Below are 21,270 nucleotides of genomic sequence, written 5' to 3' on the forward strand. Positions count from 1 at the left end.
TATACATCTATACATTTATGGAATAGTATTCAGCCATAAAGAATAAAAACATTTCTTTTGCAGCAACATGAATGGAACTGGAGGCCATTATTGTAAGTGAAATAAATCAAAAACAGAAAATCTAATACTGCATTTTCTTACTTCCAAGTGGGAGCTCAATAATGCATACACTTGGATATAGAGACTGGAAAAATAGACACTGGAGACTCAGAAAGATGGGAGGATGGTAGAGGGGTTAAGAATGAGAAAATACCCAATTGAGACAAAAGCACCGTTCAGATGATTGTTACACCAAAAGCTCATACTTCATCACTATGCAACATGTCCACCTGATGAAGCCGCGTTTGTACCCTTTAACATATTAATAGAGAAAAACAAACTTTCATCAAGAGAGCAGACTGAATAGCCCTCATAATTTTCATAACTAAGCAGAAAAATAATTTTAATAAAAATAATATTGTATTTTAAGGATGCTGTAAAAAGATAATTTGATGAATTAGTTAGTAGTGAGCACATACAATATGTTAAGCAAGATTCTAAGCCATTAGATATTTGTAGACAGAATATCTGACAGTGTAAAATAAATAACACAAAGATTCATAGGCAATGACAAATTGACATATTTTCCATCATATTAGATGATATTAAAACCATTATAAAATTTACTGTTTTGTATCATAATAAAGAATCACAAATGTTAACTTCATTAAAAAGTTTGACTAGGCATACAGATACATGGGTGGCACGTTTACCAGTAAACAGAGGATATACATTATTTTCAAATAACAAAATTATTTTATGTATTTTTATGTATTTATTTACTTTGGTAGGGGGAGCAGCTTTATTTGCTGGGGATGTAGTGTCCTCTCCCTGGGAGGTGGAGTTTTCCACTGGTCACCCCTGGCAGTGGTCCAGGAGGCGCCATGCAATTTAGTGCTGGGCTCGGTTGGGGGCCGGGCCTTGGAGAAGGCGAACTGTGCAGGGAAGCAGTAGCTGTGGGATCCTCACCGCCCGCTCCACCAGGCTGCACTGGGTCTCCTGGTGCTCCTCAGACTCCCGCTGAGCCTGCGTCTCTACAGAGCAGTGACTCATCCAGCATGGGACCTTATCCTTGGAGCCCAGTGTGACACAGGCCAGGCATTTCTGCTTCCTCCCCTTGGGCTGGACTTTGCACTGGAGTTTCATCCATTCCTTCTTCTGGCCGTTTGTCCGCCCGAGCTTAAATTCCAGCGTCACAAATGTTCCAGCTAGGAAGGGCGTGTCCACGGCGCCGTCCACACTTGTCTCCCTGAAGGTACGGGCGGGTAATTCCTCCAGGGCCACCTGCAGGCCCCAGGCGCTGGGCCCTGTGAGCTCCGCCCAGCTTACGCCCCCAGCACCTACCCACCGGGCCAGCGGCATCCGCAGCGGTCGCTTGCTTCCGCAGTCACCCAGGCCCTGCGAAGCGGCTGTGTGCCCCTCAGCTCTCCGAACCCGCCAGGAGCCGCCTCCTCCTCTGCCCTGCCCCTGGGAGTACCATGCCCGCAGAAGGCTGGGCAGAGGCGAAGGAACCGGGAAATGTTCCTTCCTCCAAATTGACTTGGGGTCCGCCTGGTCCTCTCCATTCCCTCCCACCCTGCCCACACTGTTCACTGGGCCCTGCAGTTTCAGCAAAGTTCCCTGCCCCCTGCCTGTGCCGAGAAGCAGTCCTGTTGCCCACTGTCACCTTTAACCTGTTTCCTGGCCCATTGTCTCTCCCCACTGGGTCTCCCACAGGACCCCTCTCCTCCCTACTGTCCCCAGAGCCCCTCTCTGTTTCTCCTGCTCAGCCTCCTCCCTGCTTGCTTCTCCCTCCCCATCTGGAATCTCCCGGCTCCCATGGGGTGCCCCCCATCCTGGGGCCCAGACAAAACAGATAAAATTATTTTAAATGGGAACATGTGAATTCCATTGAATTCATGACAGCAGTAATTCATCTGGTCATATTTTAAAGAATTATGAAATGATAATAGCAACTATCAATTTAAAGTGTTAACTAGGGTTAAAAATGCCCACCGTTTCACCACTACCACCACCACCACCAACAACAACAAAACCCTGTTATAGCTAACAAACTAGTACAGTTGCAGTATACAAAATTAACATGAAAATCAGTTGCATTTAGATACAGTAACAGCAAAATATTCTGAAAAAGGAATAAACAAAACAATTCCATTTACAGTATTATCAAATAGAATGAAATAATTCATTAAATAGAATGAGTTTAACCAAGAATATTAAAGATCTGCATACTGAAAACTATAAAATGTTGATAAAAGAAATTGAAGAATACAAAATGGGAACTATATCCTGTGTTCATGGATTCTAAAAATTAATCTTGTTAAAATATCTATACTACATGTAGTTATCTACATAGTTAAATAAATTTCTTTTTTTATTACTATACTTTAAGTTCTAGGGTTAAATTTCTATCAAAATTTGAATGCCATTAAAATTAATGTAGAACAAACAATTGTAAAATTAGTATGGAGGCACAAAAGAATCCAAATAGCCAAATACTGAGAAGAACAAACAGGCTGAAAGCCTCAAATTTCCTGATTTCAAACTATATTACAAAGCTATAGTCATCAAAATAGTATAGTACCTACATAAAAACCAATGAAACAGAATGCAGGAGCCAGAAATAGACTCACACATATACAGTCAACTGTTACCAAAGAATTAGAAAAGAAATAGAAAATGACATCAAGAAATGGTGTACAAAAAACTAGATATGTGCTCACAAAAAGTGAGCTCTTACATCATCCCAAAAATAAGAACTGAAATCATGAATTTTCTATAAAAAAATAGGGAGAAAGCTCCTTGACACTGGTCATGGCAATGATGTTTTCTATTCGACATAAAGAACACAAGCAACTAAAGCAAAAATTAAAAAGTGGAACTATATCAAAGAAAAAAGTTTCTGCACAATAAATAAAACAATCAACAAAATACAGAGATAGTACATAGCATGGGAGAGAATATTTGTAATCCATATGTGGGATAATATGATACTATCCAAATTATATGTCACACTAATCAATATGAAAAAAACCCCACAGCAGAACAAAACAAAAACCAATTTTATTATTGATTGAGCAAAATATCTAAATAGCTTTTTTTCATAGACTTAAAAATGGACAGCTGATATATAAAAGCATTCTCAACATCACCAATTATCAGAGTAATTAAAATCAAAATCACAATGAGATACCACATTATCGTGGTGTTAGGATAGCTATTATAGAAAAGTCAAAAGATAAAAAGTGTTGGAGTGAAAAGAAAAGAGAATATTTGTACACTGTTGCTGAGCGTGTCCATTGGTGCAGCCATTGTTAAAAAAAAGTATGGAGATTCCTTAAAATTGGTAAAGTAGAAGTACCATTAATCCCAATTTGGAGTATGTAGCCAAATGACAAAAACAGTATAGCCAAGGGTATCGGCACTCTTCTGATACAAATAAATGGATAAACCGTGTGAGAGAGGTAATTTCAGCTGTAATAAAGAAATTATTTTATTTACAACAATATTGATAAACCTTGAAGACATTATGCCTTTCGATACCTGCATTCCCGTGGCCTCTTGGCTCCCCAAGCATCCATTATGGCCCCAGTGCAGTCCTCCTCACATTACCAGTGAAGGGAACGTAAATGCAGAATATACTGAGGAGGAAAATGAGAAAAAAAAATTGGCCCGTGTATTAGAGTGATTGTCATTGGATCACCTGTGTTTTATACAGGGTCACTCTTTATCATTACTGCTGTAAAACCTGCTGCAATTGGAAGAGAAAATGATCCTGAGCATGCTCTTTGAATCCCTGAAGTTGGTGTCAGTAAGTTTCATGCAGAAATTTATTTTGACCATGACTTAAAAAGTTATGTCCTTGTAGATCAAGGCAGTCAAAAGGGGACAATTGTTAATGGAAAATGGATTGTTCAACTGGAAATTGATGTGACCCTTATGTACTTGAACATAGTCATGAAGTGAAAATTGGAGAGACTGTGTTACCCTTTTACACGCACCCTAGCAGTGATACCTGGGTTGGCTGTGAACCACAAGTTAGAGCTCACCCTTGCCTTGATAAGAAAGATGAATTGCTAATTGGACCGACTCTAAGTAAGGAGAAAAAATAGTTGGAAATAAAATAATTAAAGAAAATACAAGTAAAATATGTTTACAGAAACAGACTATGAAGATAAATAGACATTGAAGAATTTAAAATATAAAAATAGAGGTGGAAAACATAGTGAGCAGATTGGAAGTGAAGGAACTTTCCAAAGAGATAATTCTCCTGCATCTGTTCTTTCTGAAATTACTGACAGGAACAGAAGTAAGATGTTGGAGAAGATGGGTTGGATAAAAGGTGAGGGCCTGGGGAAGGATGGCTGGGAATGAAAACTCTGATTCAGCTTCAGCTTCAGTGAATACGTGTAGACTTGGGGACAGGCAATCAACCCTCAGTTGAAGATGTTCACCTTCTCCAAAACAAAAACAAACAAACTGGGACAAAGCATGTGATAGGTTTGCTGAAAACTTCCCAGAAACTAAACCTTAAAAGAAATGACCTAAGGACCATGCCTTGGGTAAAAGGGAACGTAGAGTGCAGGTTAATCATAGAGGAAAACTCAAGCTTTCTTAAAAATAGAGTTTGGAAACTCATATATTTTATTTTATTTTATTTTATTTTATTTTATTTTATTTTATTTTATTTTTTGCAGAACTTTTATTCCCCAAAGAGTCTGTGGCACACAGGAACTGTGTCAGAGTTTACCCTTTCCTGGTTCAGAAATGTGTAATAAAGTTTGGTTTGCAGCTTGCAAAAATCACTTTTTAAACTAACAAATAGTGACTGAATCAAGTTATGCAGTTAGTGGACTAAAGTTTACAGGGCACAGATGAGTTTATCAAACTTCATTATTTTATTTTATCTTGTCATTTACGACATCCATATAAGCAAAAATCCGTATAAGCAAAACTCATGTAACCACTAATAACTGAAATGTACATTTGTCTTTTTCTCCATATAGTCACAGTAAGATGCACAGCAAGAGAAACATCAAAAGTTTATAAAACTAAATCTGACTATATGCATCCTCTTTTATGCCCTTTAGAACCTAGATAAAAGAACCTCTTATACTTGATATAACCTGAATAATATTATTGAAGAGCTAATAAACTAGTGACATATTGTAGAAAATTAGTGTTTTACTGTCTTCTTCTGTGAAGAATCTGTTTATTGGTACTACACATTCAGCATTTTATATTTGGCTTGTTTCATAGCTAACAAGATATTTAGACATGAACAACTGAGTAGAGTATTGAAATAGTGTGCTGGTATTTGTAGTTTTCATAAATATTATTGCAGGCAATGGAGTTGCACCAGAGAAATCTGAGTTCTAGTACAAAAGGAATACTTAGCGAGGACTTCAAGTTTAAGATATTTATTGAAAATGTCCTCAATTGCAATACAAACATTATAAAGGTTTTTAAAACACTCTTTTCAGTAAATTATGAATTAAACAAAAAATTTAAATGATAGCTTTTATGGAGGTAGGGAAATGCTAATGAAGTAGAATGGCAATTGAAGCCAAAAGATCTGAATTCAGGTGAACAATTTTGCCCATATTAGTTTTATGTTAAAGGAAACAATGATTCTGACCACATACTATTTACTGCAGTAAAGTATTTCAGAAATTTGTGCATAATACATAATTAATTTTCTAATGGTAAAAAAGGAACCACATCCTACAAATTATTCCAAAACTGTCTATTGAAGAGAGTGGCATATCAAATGAAGAAACTTGGAATTTCTCATGAGGTGATAATCTATGCCATAGAAAAATCTATGTAAAATATTTTATTCATGTATGCAAATGTTGATATTTCTGCTTTTCAGGAAAATAACGTGCTCTAAAAGCTTAATGCAGATAACTAAAATTACCAATAAGTTGCAAGAATTCACGAAATGCCTGATATAGTGGAAAGAAAAATATGGAAACTTCTCAGGACCAGAAGATAATAAAGGTAATGATCCAAACAGGTATCAACCTAAGAGGTCAGTGCCCCATTCAGATGCATCTGATCACCACGATGTCAGATCTATGTGGGTTGTTCAGCTTCTGACAAGGCAAATGGAATAAACACAGATAAATTGCCTGCTGGCATCTGGAGTGTGCCGTCTTCCACATGTGAGAACTAAATCATAAATTATGTTGCAGAAAAGGATATACACTACTAGCATGAAGCATTAGATAAATTATATGGCACATAAAACTCAGATATGAGGTTTATATTTAAATGTTTGCCAATATCATGAAAAAACAAGAAACCAAAATAATGTGGAAAAAAACTATGAGCTTGTCAAATCATATTTGGAAAAGAGGCAAATGGAAAGTAAAGTATTGAAAATGTAGTAAAACAATTTAATTTACGGCATACAAATTACATCATTAAAATAGACTGAGCTAATGAGAAGACTAGTAAACTGAAATGCTGGGTACAATTAATGTAGTCATATACTCTATAGGAGGCAAATTAATACAAAATACAAATATATTTATTTATACTTGAAGACCAGATGAAAAGAAATACAAAAACATTTAATTGTTTTACTAGACTTTATAAACAAGAAGGCAATATTCAATGAATTAGTGGCTCCTAACTTTCAGAAATTAGAAACAAGGCATGAATCCCATCAAAGTTTAGAGTGTAATGAGTCAAAAAAATTAAGAAATACTTAAAAGAAATAATGGTTTTGGTTATTGTGAATACTGCTTCAATAAACATGGGAGTGCAATTATCTTTTGGACATACTGATTTTATTTCCATTTGATATATACCAAGTGGTGAGATTGCTGGATCTTATATATGGTAGTTCTATTTTTAATTTCTTGAAAAACCTCCATGCTGATTTCCCTAATGTTTGTACCAATTTACATTCTCACCAATAGTGTATAAGTGCCCATTTACAGATGACTGAAGAAAATGTTACAGACACATACACACACACACAAATAGGAATAATGTTCAGTAATAAAACAGAATGAACTTCTGTCATTTATGTCAACGTGGATGAACCCAGAGGACATTATGTTAAGTGAAATAAGCCACTCACAGAAAGAAAAAGAGCACATGATGTCACTCATATGTGAAATCTAAAAAAGTTGATCTCATAGAAGAAGAGAGTAGAATGGGGGTTACCAGATGCTAGGGAGAATGAAAGGATGAAGGAATGGGGAGAGGTTTGTCAAAGTTACAAAGTTACAGTTAGACAGGGAGAATAAAGTCTAATGTTCTATTATACAGGGAATGCAGCTAATAATAAAGTCCTATTTATTCTAACAACTAGAAGAGAGGATTTTGAATTTTATGAGTACAAATAAATAATACATGTTTAAAGTGCTAGTTATACAAATTACCCATATTGGGTCATTGTACAGAATATACATGCATTGAAACATCACACTGTACTCCATAAACATGTACAATGATTATGTGTCAATTATAAATAAAATACATCTTGAAAAAAGAATGATCAAACTGCCTGACACCGAAAAGAAGAAAAACTCTTAAAAGCACTGAGATAGAAGACAGATAACCTGTGAAGCTGAGGGAAAACTCTAACCTTTGTAACAAGTTAGAAAACAGAAAAATTAATATCAATAAAATATGAAAATAAAAGCTTCGGGACAGCATACAATCTATTAACAGAGTGATAAGACAACCTATAAAATAATAGAAAATATGTGCATCTGACAAGGAGTTAATATCCAAAATATATGAGACTCAACTCAACAACAATAAAAATACAAAGAACTCAACTAAAGAGTGAGCATAAGACGTGAATAGACAATTTTCCAAAGAAGACACAAGGAAATGCTCAACATCACTAATTATCTGAAAAATGCAATCCAGAACCACATAAGATAGTACCTCATTCCATTTAGAATGACCATTGTCAAGAAGACAAAAGATAACAAAGTTAGATGAGGATGTGGGGGAAAAGGAACACTTATACACAGTTGGCATGAATGTAAATTTAGTACATTTTTGGATGTATTTTTTTATTAGAAACTTCATGAAAAACTATGCAGTTTTCTCAAAACAAAAACAGAAACAAAACAAAACAAAAATGAAAAACCTAAAAATGAAACTGCGACCTAATCCTGTAATTTCACTATTGAGTGTACATTAAGAGGAAATAAAATCAGTATATTTAAGAGATATCTGCACTCCCATGTTTATCATGGCTCTATTGACAGTAGCCCAGATATGGAATCAATCTTAGTGTCCAAAAGGGATAAATAGATAAAGCCAATGTGGTGTACATACACAACGGAATAGGATTTAACCACAGAAAGAACGAAATCCGGCGCTGTGGGCTGACGCCGGTCTCTGACGTACGCCTCCCGCGCGCCAGGCCTTCCAGGCTGTTCCAGTACCAGACAGATGGGTGTCCTGCCGCAGACCCTGCTTCAGGACCACCCACCTTCCGCCTCCCAATAGCTCGGGCTTTTGCGGTCGCCGTGGCTGCTTCTCCTACTGCCGCAACTTGGAATCAAAAACGCTTCGTCGTGCTCTCAGGACAGAACCATGAACCCAGCGCAGCTGCGGTGCGTGAAGCTCCTCTTCCGCCGCCGGGCGCAGCCTGCGGAGCCTGCCGCGTCCACCTTGGCCTGAGCCCACCTGCAGGGCAGCGCCCAGTTGCTCCTGCCGGCGGCGGCCTGGGACTGACTGGAGCGGCGGGACACCTTCGGGGAGCGTGCGAAGGAGGAACTGCAGCTGCCACCTCCTCTCTCACTCCCGAGGATGTGCAAAATTACCATGAAATTATGACTTGTCATCCTGCGAGTTACCAGTTGGAAAATTGGAGTCTAAAAAATGTTGTCACCATTATAGCCCACCAGTTCCCCAATAGCTATATTTGGGTGATAATGTGCTCCCGAACGCATTTGCACAAATTCAGCTGGCATGATAGTTTTCTGAAAAGTAACATATTTGGTTGTCCAGAACACAATACTACATATATTAATTTTGTAACATTATATATTATATATGCACTATTGAACAACTACAGTGAATCAAGCACTGCTATAAGAATTTTGTATTCATTATCTCTCAAGAATTCTCTTGGAGGTAGATTTCAGTATCTTCAATTAAGAGGCTAATTTATAAACTGCATATATTTCAATAAGACTGAAACATGAAAGGCTTTTAAAATTACAATGTTGAATAAGGAAAGAGCATTATAGAAGTCTATACAGCATGCATCTTTACAGAAAGTTTTAAAACTTACAAAGTTAAATAATGTATTATTTAGAGACACCTACATATGTAGTATAATTGATAATAAAAGTCAAAGGAATTATACTTCATCAAAACTGAGGATGAATGATGATTTTCTGAGGTAGAGAGGCAGAGAGTTATATTTGGGAAAGACTGTGTAGACAGTACAGACAGCTTCAAATATAGGAGTAAAGTTTTATTAAGTAATTGATAGGTACAGGGTGTTGAATTTTTTTTCTACACACACACACACACACACACACGAGTTGGCCCTGTATATTCGTGAATACCACATCTGTGAATTCAAACCAACCTTGAATCAAATGCAGTTAAGCATACAATGTTTATTTTTGTACTGAACATGTACAGACATTATTGTCATTATTCCCTCAGCAATACAAAACTATTTAAAAAGCATTTATGTTCCATTAAATATAATAAGTAATGTAGAGATGAATCAAGTAGTATACAAGAGATTGTGTATAGGTTATATGAAAATAATCCTTCTCTTTATATAAGAGACTTAAGCATCTAGGATTTTGGTATCCCAAGCGGGTCCTGGAACCAAACCCCTATGCATACCTGTTTATCCATAAGGACAACCATATAAAGGACAACTGTGTATGTGTATTTATATGTATAATTTTACACATACAATTATATACTAGTGCTTAATATTATATTTTTATTATAAATGCTTGATGTAAACAAGCATTAAGTTTCTATGGCATACAGTACAATGTTTCACTTAGTCATCTTCTATCTCTACAACAACCCCCCATGACACAAGTTTACCTATGTAACAAATCTACACTTTTACACCTGAACTTAAAATAATAGTTTAAAAAATGTTATTTTTCAAGATCCTATTGATGACATTAAGTGGACACTTACTGAATTAAGTATTTTAGTGATGTTTAATATAAACTAGTTGTGTATGGATTTATGCAGTCTCATTTTACTTTTTTGTTGTTGCTGCTTATGCTTTTTATGTCATATCCAAGAAAATATTGTCCAGTTCAAAGTAATAATTCTCTCATCTTGTAAAACATATTTGGAATATTCTATTCAAAAAAATTTATAATTATAGTTTTTACATCGAAATATTTAAGGTAGTTTTTATATACAGTGCAAGAGAAGCATCCTACATTGTTATTTTTTGTTTGGTGGGTAGTCAGTTTTCCAACATCATTTGTTGAAAAGACTATTCTTTCTCCGTTGTGTGGTCATAGCAACCCATGTGCAGGTCATCTGATTATGTTCATAAGGGTTTATTTTGGGGCTTTCTATTCTATTTCATTACCTCTTTGTCTTTATACTAGTACTTTACTGTTTTTATTTCTGTAACTTTTTGATAGGTTTTGAAATCAGAAAATATGATGCCTTTAACTTTATGCTTCGTTTCTAAAGCTATGGTGGATATTCATGGTGGCTTGAGATTTCATATATATTTTAGATTTTTTTTTTTTTATGTTTCAGTAAAACCATACCATTGTAATTTTCCTAGGGATTACATTGAACTTGTATGTCATTGTGGGCAGTATTAACATTTTAACAACATGAAGCCATCTGACTCTTGAACAAGAGTGGGTTCAAGGGTGTATTGCTTAAGTTCTGCATATTTCGATATATGACGGTTTTCCTTCTGCTTTTAGTTACTAGTTTCGTTTTGTTGTGGCCAGAAAGAATACACGTATAGTCTCAGTCTTTTTAGATTTAATAACACTTGTTTTGTGTCCTAATGTAATGTCTATCCTTAAGTGTGTGTCATGTGATTGGGAATATTGTTTATTCTGGTATGGTTGACTGAAAAGCTCTATATATGTCTATTAGATCTAATTGGTCTTTAATGTTGTTCAAGTTTTCTTTTGTATTGCTCTTTTACCTGTTTTTTCTATTTATTATTAAAAGTGGGGTATTAAAGTCTCCCACAATTATTGTGTTGATGTATACTTCTTGCTTTGCTTCTGTCAATATTTACATATTTGGGAACCCCTATATTATGTGCCTATATATATTTATACATGCTGGAGATTCCTGGCAAATAGATGCTTTTATCATTACATAATATTATTCCTTGTCTCTTTTGACAGTTTTAATCTAAGGAGTATTTAGGTTAAAATAACTATGATGACCCTGTCCTATTTTGGTACTATTCATGTGGATTATCCTTTTTCATCCTATTTCTTTTTTTTTTTTTTTTTTTTATTTATTATTATTATTATACTTTAAGTTCTAGGGTACATGTGCATAACGTGCAGGTTTGTTACATATGTATACTTGTGCCATGTTGCTGTGCTGCACCCATCAACTCATCAGCACCCATCAACTCGTCATTTACATCAGGTATAACTCCCAATGCAATCCCTCCCCCCTCCCCCCTCCCCATGATAGGCCCCAGTGTGTGATGTTCCCCTTCCCGAGTCCAAGTGATCTCATTGTTCAGTTCCCACCTATGAGTGAGAACATGCGGTGTTTGGTTTTCTGTTCTTGTGATAGTTTGCTAAGACTGATGGTTTCCAGCTGCATCCATGTCCATGTAGAAAGCTGAAACTAGATCCTTTCCTTACTCCTTATATGAAAATTAATTCAAGATGGATTAGACACTTAAATGTTAGACCTAATACCATAAAAACCCTAGAGGAAAACCTAGGTAGCCATTCAGGACATAGGCATGGGCAAAGACTTCATGTCTAAAACACCAAAAGCAACGGCAGCAAAATCCAAAATTGACAAATGGGATCTAATTAAACTAAAGAGCTTCTGCACAGCAAAAGAAACTACCATCAGAGTGAACAGGCAACCTAGAGAATGGGAGAAAATTTTTGCAATCTACTCATCTGACAAAGGGCTAATATCCAGAACCTACAAAGAACTCAAACAAATTTACAAGAAAAAAACAAACAACCCCATCAAAAAGTGGGCAAAGGATATGAACATCCTATTTCTTTCAGCCTGTTTGTTCCTTAGACCTAAAGTGAGTCTCTGAAAAACAGCATATTTTTGAATATTGTTTATTGTGAATCCATTTATGCATTTTATGCCTTTTGTATAGAAAGTTTACTTGATTTATCTTTAAAGTAATTACTGAATAAAAAGAATTTCCATTCCCATTATATTATTTTCTGTTCCTTTTAGTTATGTTTTTTTCTCCTTTTCCCTCTTACTGTCTTTTTTTGGTCATTGTTGATTTTATAAGGACATATTTTGATTTCATTTTTATTTTCTTTTGTGCACCTTTCATAGATAATTTTTGGTGATCACCAGGAGGAATACAGAGTATATAAAACACTTTAAAATGATATCAATATATTTTATCTCATAACAACTTAACTTTGTGTACAAAAAACACCTCTTTACATCTTTTCTTTACCTTATTATGTTAATACAATAAAATTTTATCTTATTAATTTTACAACAGATTTTTATATTGTGTATTTATTAACAAACATATGCAAATTTTTAATGTTTTTCCTTTTACAATTTTATAACAGATTCATGTGTACTTTATACACCATCATTATGATAATAGAAAATTCTCTATTTTTTGTATATTTACCTTTAACAGAGAGTTCTATATTTTTATATGGTTTTATAATTAGCTGTCTAGCATTGTTTTATTTTTCAACATAAAAGTCTCCTTTTAGCATATTTCTTGTATGGATGTTCTAGTGATGATGAACATCATGTATGTTTTTTAAATTTTAGTAACAGATGGACTTACTATGGCTATTGTACTAGTCTTTTCATGTAACAGGTGGACTTACTATGGCTGTTGTACTAGTCTTTTTATAACACTGTTATAAAAACAATATGAATCTGAATAATTTATAAAGAAAATGAGTTTAATTGACTGACATACAGGCTTAACAGGAAGCATGACTAGGAGGACTCAGGAAACTTACAATTATGGCGGAAGGGAAAGGGAAAACAAGCATGTCTTCACAATGGGGGAGCAGGAGAGAGGGAGAAATGGAAAGTGCCACACTTTTCAATCATCAGCTCTTACAAGTAGTCACTCACTATCATGAGAACAGCATAGGGAAATCAAGCCCCATGATTCAATCACCTTTCATCAGGTTCCTCCCTTGACACCTGGGGATTACAACATGAGATTTGGGTGGAAGCACAGAGCTAAATTGTATCAGTTATATTGTTACTTGTGTTTCTTATTTATAGCTATTTTTTTCTAGTTTTCTCTCTTACAGCTTTTCTTGTGTCTCATGGATTCTTTTCTTTTGTGGTAATATGCCGTGGTTCCTTTCTCATTTTCTTTACTGTATCTCTACAGGTATTTTTCATGGTTATCAGGATGATTAAATAAAACCTCTTGAAGTTTTATTTTCAGCTGGTAACAAATTAACTTTCATTGCATACAAATTTTTCCCTCTTTGCATCTCTCCTCAAACTTAAATTACATTATATATTTATGTTTTTATATTTTTATGTAACATATTCATTAACAAAGGTTTATGATTGTTTTTTTGCTCTAGACTTTCAGATTCTATAAAAGAAATAGAATGCTTTATGCACCATCATTATGACGCTAGAGAATTATATATTTGTATATGTATATACCATTCTTAGGAAGCTATATCTTTACATTATTTTTTTAAGGCAGGGTCTCACTTTCACACACGCTGGAGTGCAGCGGTTTGACCACAGCTCTCTGAAACCTAGAACTCCCAGGCTCAAGTGACCCTCCCACTTTAGCCTTTCGAGTAGCTGGAACCACAGGCCTGCAACATCATGCCAGTTAATTTTTAAAATTTTTCATACAGATGGAGTCTCAACATGTTGCCCTGGGCTCAAGCAATTCTCCCATAGGGCTGGGATTACAGGTGTGAATTTTGCATTTTGCATTTCTGTCTGGCATCAAGACACTCTAGGATGTGAATAGTGGTTGTATATTGTATCTGAGTTGAAGTATAAATGGTTCTAATCCAGTTAGAAGCAGGTGCCTCAGGAAAATATAGAAGGGGATCGAATAGGTGGGGTAAGTTTCCCTGAAGAATGTGATATGTGTTGGGTCCTGGTAGATGGAAAGTGAGCAGGGAAGAACATTTCAGAAAGAGAGAGGAGTGCAGGGGCCCAAAGCAGAGACAAATGGGGGGTCAGTGATAAATTTGGTGCCTTTTTTGGTGGTAATAAGGTTTCTGCACCTGTCTGGGTGCCTGGTCTTGAATTGTACTTGCAGAATCTCTGCATGTCGTTTAAACTTTTTGAGCTCTGGTGTTTCATTTCAGCCTCTTCTTGTTTTGGAGGCAGATCTCAGGTCCAGGAGGCCCACCTTGATGAGCTCTTGGAACAAATGAGGCATCAAAACCATGAGGAAATACGAAAGTTTCATCTAAGAAAGGCCAAAGATTTTCTGAAGAACATGAAATCCATGTTGGCTGATGAGACCCCAAAAGACAGGAGAGGCTGGCCTGAAATTTATAATATGGTCACAGGCAGTCCACTCAGGAGCCTAGGAGCTTAGTCAGCAAGCTGAGGACTAACGTTTTGCCTCTAACATAAGGGAGCGTTGTGGTCATTTGCAGCTCCGCTCTCAGCCCATACAGAAGTTTCAAGAGAGAATGTTGAAAAGTTTATGGAGGAAGGTTCTAGGACAATGTACTTTAAAGTGTGACATAAATTGTGTGTTGAAAACAGTAAAATTGATGAGTCGTTTTATACATAGAAGATAAATTGTTATTATCTTAAGCAAGACTCTTATGAGGTGTTTTATGTAAGTCTCTTGGTAACTACAAGAAAAAAGTTATAATAGATCCAAAAATGAAAAAGGACCAAAGCATATAACGACAATAAAAGCAAAAAAAAAAAAAAAAAAATTAACAAAAACACAAAGGAAGACAGCGTAAAAAACAAACTACTAAATGATCAGACAGCAATTAACAAATTGGCAGGAATAAGTACTTACCTATCAATAGGTTTTTTAAATATGAAAGTCTAATTATCCAATAAAAACACATTGTTATGGTATAAATGTCCCCTCCAAAATTTATGTTAAAATTTAACTCCCATTGTTACAATATTAGGAAGATAGACATTTAAGAATTTACTGGCCGTTCGCCCTGGCTCATGCCTATAATCCCAGCACTTTGGGAGGCCGAGGCGGGTAGATTACGAGGTCAGGAGATCGAGACCATCCTGGCTAACACGGTGAAACTGCGTCTCTACTAAAAATACAAAAAAATTAGCTGGGTATGGTGGCGGGCGCCTGTAGTCCCAGCTACTCTGGAGCCTGAGGCAGGAGAATGGCGTGAACCCGAGAGGCGGAGCTTGCAATGAGCCGAGATCCTGCCACTGCACTCCAGCCTGACAGAGAGAGACTCCCTCAAAAAAAAAAAAGCCGGGCACGGTGGCTCAAATCTAAAATCCCCAGCACTTTTGGAGGCCGAGGCGGGTGGATCACGAGGTCAGGAGATTGACGCCAGCTTGACCAACATGGTGAAACCCCGTCTCTACTAAAAATACAAAAATTAGCAGGGCATGGTGGTGACCGCCTGTAATCCTAGCTACTCGGGAAGCTGAAGCAGGAGAATCGCTTGAACCTGGGAGGCAGAGGTTGCAGTGAGCCAAGATTGCGCCACTGCACTCCAGCCTAGGTGACAGAGCGAGACTCCGTCTCAAAAAACAAAAAACAAAACAAAAAACTAAAAACAAACAAAAAAACACACACACAATTTACTAGGCTATGAGGGCTCTACTCTCATGAATGAATTCATGTCATTATTTCCAGAATGAATTAGTTGTCATGAGAGTGGTTCCATTATAAAAGCAAGCTCTCTGGTGTGCACCTTCTGTCCTCCTTATGCCTTTGGCCATTTTGTGACGTGGAAATATGATTCTCATCAGACGGCAATGGCATGTTCTTGGTCTTTCGGCATCTAAAGAAATGAGCTAAGTAAACTTCTATTCTTTATAATTTACCCACTCTAGGATATTCTGTTATTGAAGCAGAAAATGAACTAAATAATTCACAAATGTCTAAAGAGATTAACAAATTTACCAGTATATTTTATGTAAGAAAATTTTTTTACATTTAAGAGCACACATAGGTTACTGGTTAAATAATACAAAAAGAATATACTATGCCAATAATAACTAAAAGAGTATTTAGTGGCTATATTTATATCAGACAAAATAGACTTCTAGAAAAAAAATCTGTCAGGAGATACAGAGAAGTTGACTATAGAATGATAACAAACTGATCTGTCAAAAGGCTATAACTATATATGCACCCAACATTGGAGCACATAAATACATAAACATATGTATATATGTATATAATATAATAATATTATGTCTGTATAATATCCATATAATAATATATTTTATATATGACTGTAGAAAAAAATAGACCATTATTATAATAGAAGATGCTATTACTCTACTTAAAACAATGTTTTAAGTAGTAAGAAAACAATGTACTTGCAAAGCACTATAGAACAAGTGCACCTAACAGTGATAAACACAATATTTCATCAAACAGTATTTGAATACACATTCTTCTCAGGCACACATGGAATATTATCCAGGAGATATCGTATTTTGGGCCAACAACAACAACGAAATCTCTTAAAACTTAAAAACATTAAAATTACATGAACTTTTTAAATTACGATTTTTTAAAACTAGAGATTAATAACAAAAAAAGTTAAAAACTCACAAATATGTGGATATTAACATATTTCTGAAAAACAAATGGGTCAAAGGGGAAAAGAAAAAAGAAATCAGAAAGTATCTTGAGAAAAATAGAAATAAAAACACAACATACAACAACTTCTGGGAAGTGAAAAAGCAGTTCTAAGACAAAAGTTTACAGTGATATATTTCTATAAGAAGAAGAAGAAAGATCTCAAATAAACAGGATGACTTTGACTTGCAAAAGCCTTGAAAAAAACTACTTACTTCCAATGTTAACATAATACACAAAATAATAAAAAAAGAGATTCAATAAAAACTTGAAAGACAACAAAAAAGATAAAAGCAGAGAAATAATTTACGTATAAAAGTTATCTAAATTAAATAATTTTAAAAACGAGAAGAGTAAATTTTTTTATTTTCAAGTTGAAAGATTAAATCTCTTATTTTTATTTTGTGTTTATGTTTACAATAAACAGGTTCCAAAATTTTATCCTGAACTCACAGACATTCTATTTCCAGCAGGGTTTGTATTCCGGCACCTGAGGTGTGGCCTTGGGTTTGTGAAAGAGGATTTGTGAAGAAGAAAAAAGCAGACTAAGAGAAAGCGATACAAAAAACCCATGGGTAGGGGACAGTGCACAGTTGGTAAAACGACTGGTTAGTGCTATAGACACTGGCCTACACAGGGTAACTCTGATTTCTAAATGTGTGTGTGCAGGCAGATGAGATGGACAGAGGGTGGAGAAGCCTAGGCTTCTGGAGAAAAGAGGTCACTGGTGCAGATGCAAGATCTGGGCACAGAATTAAGCCATGAGTCCACTGGGCACTCATGCACCGTATTAGTGGAAAACTCTAGAAACAGAGGTTCTGTCAGCACAGTTCCTGAGGGTGAACCCTTGTCATGGGAGAGGGGTAGCTACATCATTGCCTAGTGTGCATGTGTGTGAGTGTGCAGGAATGACTTTATAGTAGCAGAGTGGGGAGAGCAGTCTGCCTTCAGAACTCCATCCCTTTTAATCCTCAGTTCCCTCTGACCATGGATGAGACCTATTATCACAAGACAATTCACATCGTGACAGCAGGTGTGTAAAAGAATAGAGTGTTTATTCCCCAAAAGACCCGCAGTATACCTGCAGCCGAGGCTGCTGTGATGTCTTTGTTCTAACACCAAATATATGGAGTTTGTTGAACACCAGCCAATTCATCAACAGCAACTGGGAGTTTAACATCTTAATTCTGACACCACCCAGAGTCGGCATAGACCCCACAAGTTCAGGACTCAGTCCCGCAACACTGTCCCCACTGCACATGCCTGTCACAACCAATACGGGCACATCTATGCATCTCAGCAGCTATCTATAAATCATAAGCTCCCATAACACTCTTTGTCAAGTTTAATAACTAATAAAACTACTCAAAGAACTTGACAAAACATTTCACCTATGTTTGCCAGGTTATTACAATAAATACAATTCAGAAAAAGCCAAATGCAAAAAATACATATGGCAAAGAAAAGTAGCAAAGAAAGACAGGGTGGGTAATGAGTCCTGGTAAAACGGTGACGTTTAAGAAAACTCTCTAATTCTTTGTGTTCTGTGAGAACAGCTTACTGCAAAGAAACACCTTTATCATTGTTAGCTAGATGGTACATCCTCTTTTAGATATCACAGATTCACAGATTCTCCATATCCCCATTTGTTCCTCATAAACAATTAAATACTTTTGTCTTCAGAGTTCAGAAGGAAATACTTGTTATGCACAGTTTGCTTGTTTCTTTTTTCCCCCAGGCCCCTGGCCTCTGTTCCACCTTCAGTCTGAGTAAACATACAACCCCTCTTTATGCCCCTCCCAAGAACAGGCTGATTTCAGGGTGAAACCTTCTCTAATCTTGAATGGATTTTGTCACCCTCCACTGTGCCCTTCCTCTCCCACCCTTCTTTCTAATTTACTTTCCTCCTCCATTTCAAAGACAGCTCTTTCCTGCCTAATATTTTAGATGTTTGCAGATATTATGCTTGGTGCTTCCACCATTGCAATACTCCTTTAGGTTAAAGTCTCTGAATTTATTTTATTTGAAAATATCTAGAAACAGCCCCAGGACAATAACAATTACACCCTCACAGAGAACATCTCGGTCCTCCTCCCATCTCAACTCTCACTGCATCTGCCTGTGGATCTCCACAGTTGAGAAGGCAACATACACTTGGGCCCAACTCACAGGCACTGTGATAAATATTATATGTGAGCCAAGCCAAAACGAGAGATTTTGACTCTCATAGACAGCCTTTGAGCAATGGGTAAGGTCCTGGGTCTTCTACTTGTATGAAGGTCAGAGGATTATAAAACCCATGCAAGCTGAATATAGCCCTTGAGTGGTACAGAGAATGTTGTAACAGGTCCAGTACACAGACGAGATATAGACACCTGTATGGCCACACAACCAAAAGTAGAAATTGTCACATGCCCACATGTACATAACCCACAACTGAGCTTCTAAGCCTCACACCCATGGGCAGTCGGAATTTGGAGTTGTGACTCTCACAGGTGGATTCAGTCCACAGGTGAAATGGTGACTCTCCCACCAAGATTCCGCACAGCATTGAGTCTGTGACTCCCTTACCAGGACAAAGCTTGGAGAAGGGCTTGGGGCTCCCACGTCAGGGTGCAGTCCACTGTTGGGATTGTGACTCATGTACTTGGACCCAACTCACAGGAGTTGTTGACTCTCCTACCTGGAGTGGAGAAATGTGTGGGGTTGGGGGTCTCATTACTGGCCTTCCCACAGGTATAATTGTGACATACATCTAGAACCTTAGTGATTTGACAGTGCTTCTGGCCTCAGCACAGAGATATCTTGTGACTTATACCTGGAATAAACACCTGGGTGATGTGATGATTTTCCCTAGACACTTCCCTCAAAGGAATTGTGATATATCTCTCTACCTTTCACCTAGGTGATATAAATCTTTTCACCTACCTGGACTCTGCCCACAGGTAAGGTTATAGCATATTGCTAAGCCTAGTACTTAATGATGTGACTGTCCTGTTTGTGCCCTGCCCTCAAGAAGCATTGTGACATATCACTGGGCTAAGCAACAAGGTAATGTTGCTTATGTGTCCTCTGTCTGGGCTATGTGCACAGAGGGCATTGGGAAATATCTCTGGACCAATTACCTAAAAGAAGTGACTCTCCTCCCTTGCCTGGACTCTGCTCACAATAGAGATTTTCACAAATCACTGGGTAGAGCACCTAGGTGATGGGGCTCTTCTTTCCTGGGCTCTTCCATCAGAGAAGATTGTGATGTTTTCTGAGCTCAGCACTCAAGTGAGGTGACTTTTCTCCCTGGGCCCTCCCCACAGAGAGCATTGTGAAATATCTTTGGGATCATCACCTAGGTAATGTGAATCGCCTCTGCTTCATGGGCTTTGCACTCAAAAGCGCTTGTGATTTTCATGGGAAGCAGCACCCGAGTGATTTGATTCTATTGGATGGGGGGCTGGGATCTGCCAACAGGAATGATTTTTACATATTGCTCGGCTAAACCCCTAGTTAATAGGACTCTTCCCTCCTATCTGGGACCTCCTTACAGTGTGTTTCGTGTCATATCTCTGGGCTGAGCACGGAGGAGTTGAGACTCCTTCCTTGGCACTCCCTAAAGGGAATATTATTACATATCTTTGGGCCAGTCACCTAGGTGATGTGACTCTCCTCTCTTACCCGGAATCTTTTTACAGTTGGGATTGTAACATATTGCTGGGGCCAGCACCAGGTGATGTTATTCTTCTCCCAGGGCCCGGCCCACAGATGAAATCGTGGCATATCTCTGGACCATCACCTAGGTGATGTGGTTCTGCTCTTCTGCCTGGACACTTTCCACAAGAGGAATTGGGACATATTGTTGGGCCCAGCTCCCAGCTGATGTAACTGTCCTGCCTTGGCTTTGTGCACAGGGGGCATTGTGACATATTTCTTGCCCAAGCATTTGAGTGATATGACTCGCCTGAATGGACCCTGCTTCAAGACAGGATTGTGACCCATCACTGGGCCAATCATGTGGGTGATGTGTTTCTGCTCTGTTGCCTGGACTCTGGCCAAAGTCAGAATTGTGACATACAGCTGACCCAACACCCAGGTGATGTGACTCTTGTGTCTGGTCCCTGCTCACAGGTGAAATTGTGACATATATATAGTCATAGGTTAAAGGTGAAATGATGACTCTCATACATGGGATCCAGCTAAGAGAAGAGATTTTGACCCTCATAGCTAGGGTTAGGGCAAGAGGCATGGACCTGGGTCTCCTACTTTAACAAACG

General features: G+C 37.3%; 1 pseudogene; it reads left to right on the top strand.

Annotated features, from left to right (window-relative positions):
• The first annotated feature begins 1,755 nt into the window (after positions 1-1,755).
• Positions 1,756-4,573, top strand: LOC101010470 (annotated as a pseudogene).
• The last annotated feature ends 16,697 nt before the right edge of the window (positions 4,574-21,270 follow it).

This window comes from Papio anubis, chromosome 18, assembly GCF_008728515.1.
Source record: "Papio anubis isolate 15944 chromosome 18, Panubis1.0, whole genome shotgun sequence".
In the NCBI taxonomy this organism is placed as follows: Eukaryota; Metazoa; Chordata; class Mammalia; order Primates; family Cercopithecidae; genus Papio; species Papio anubis.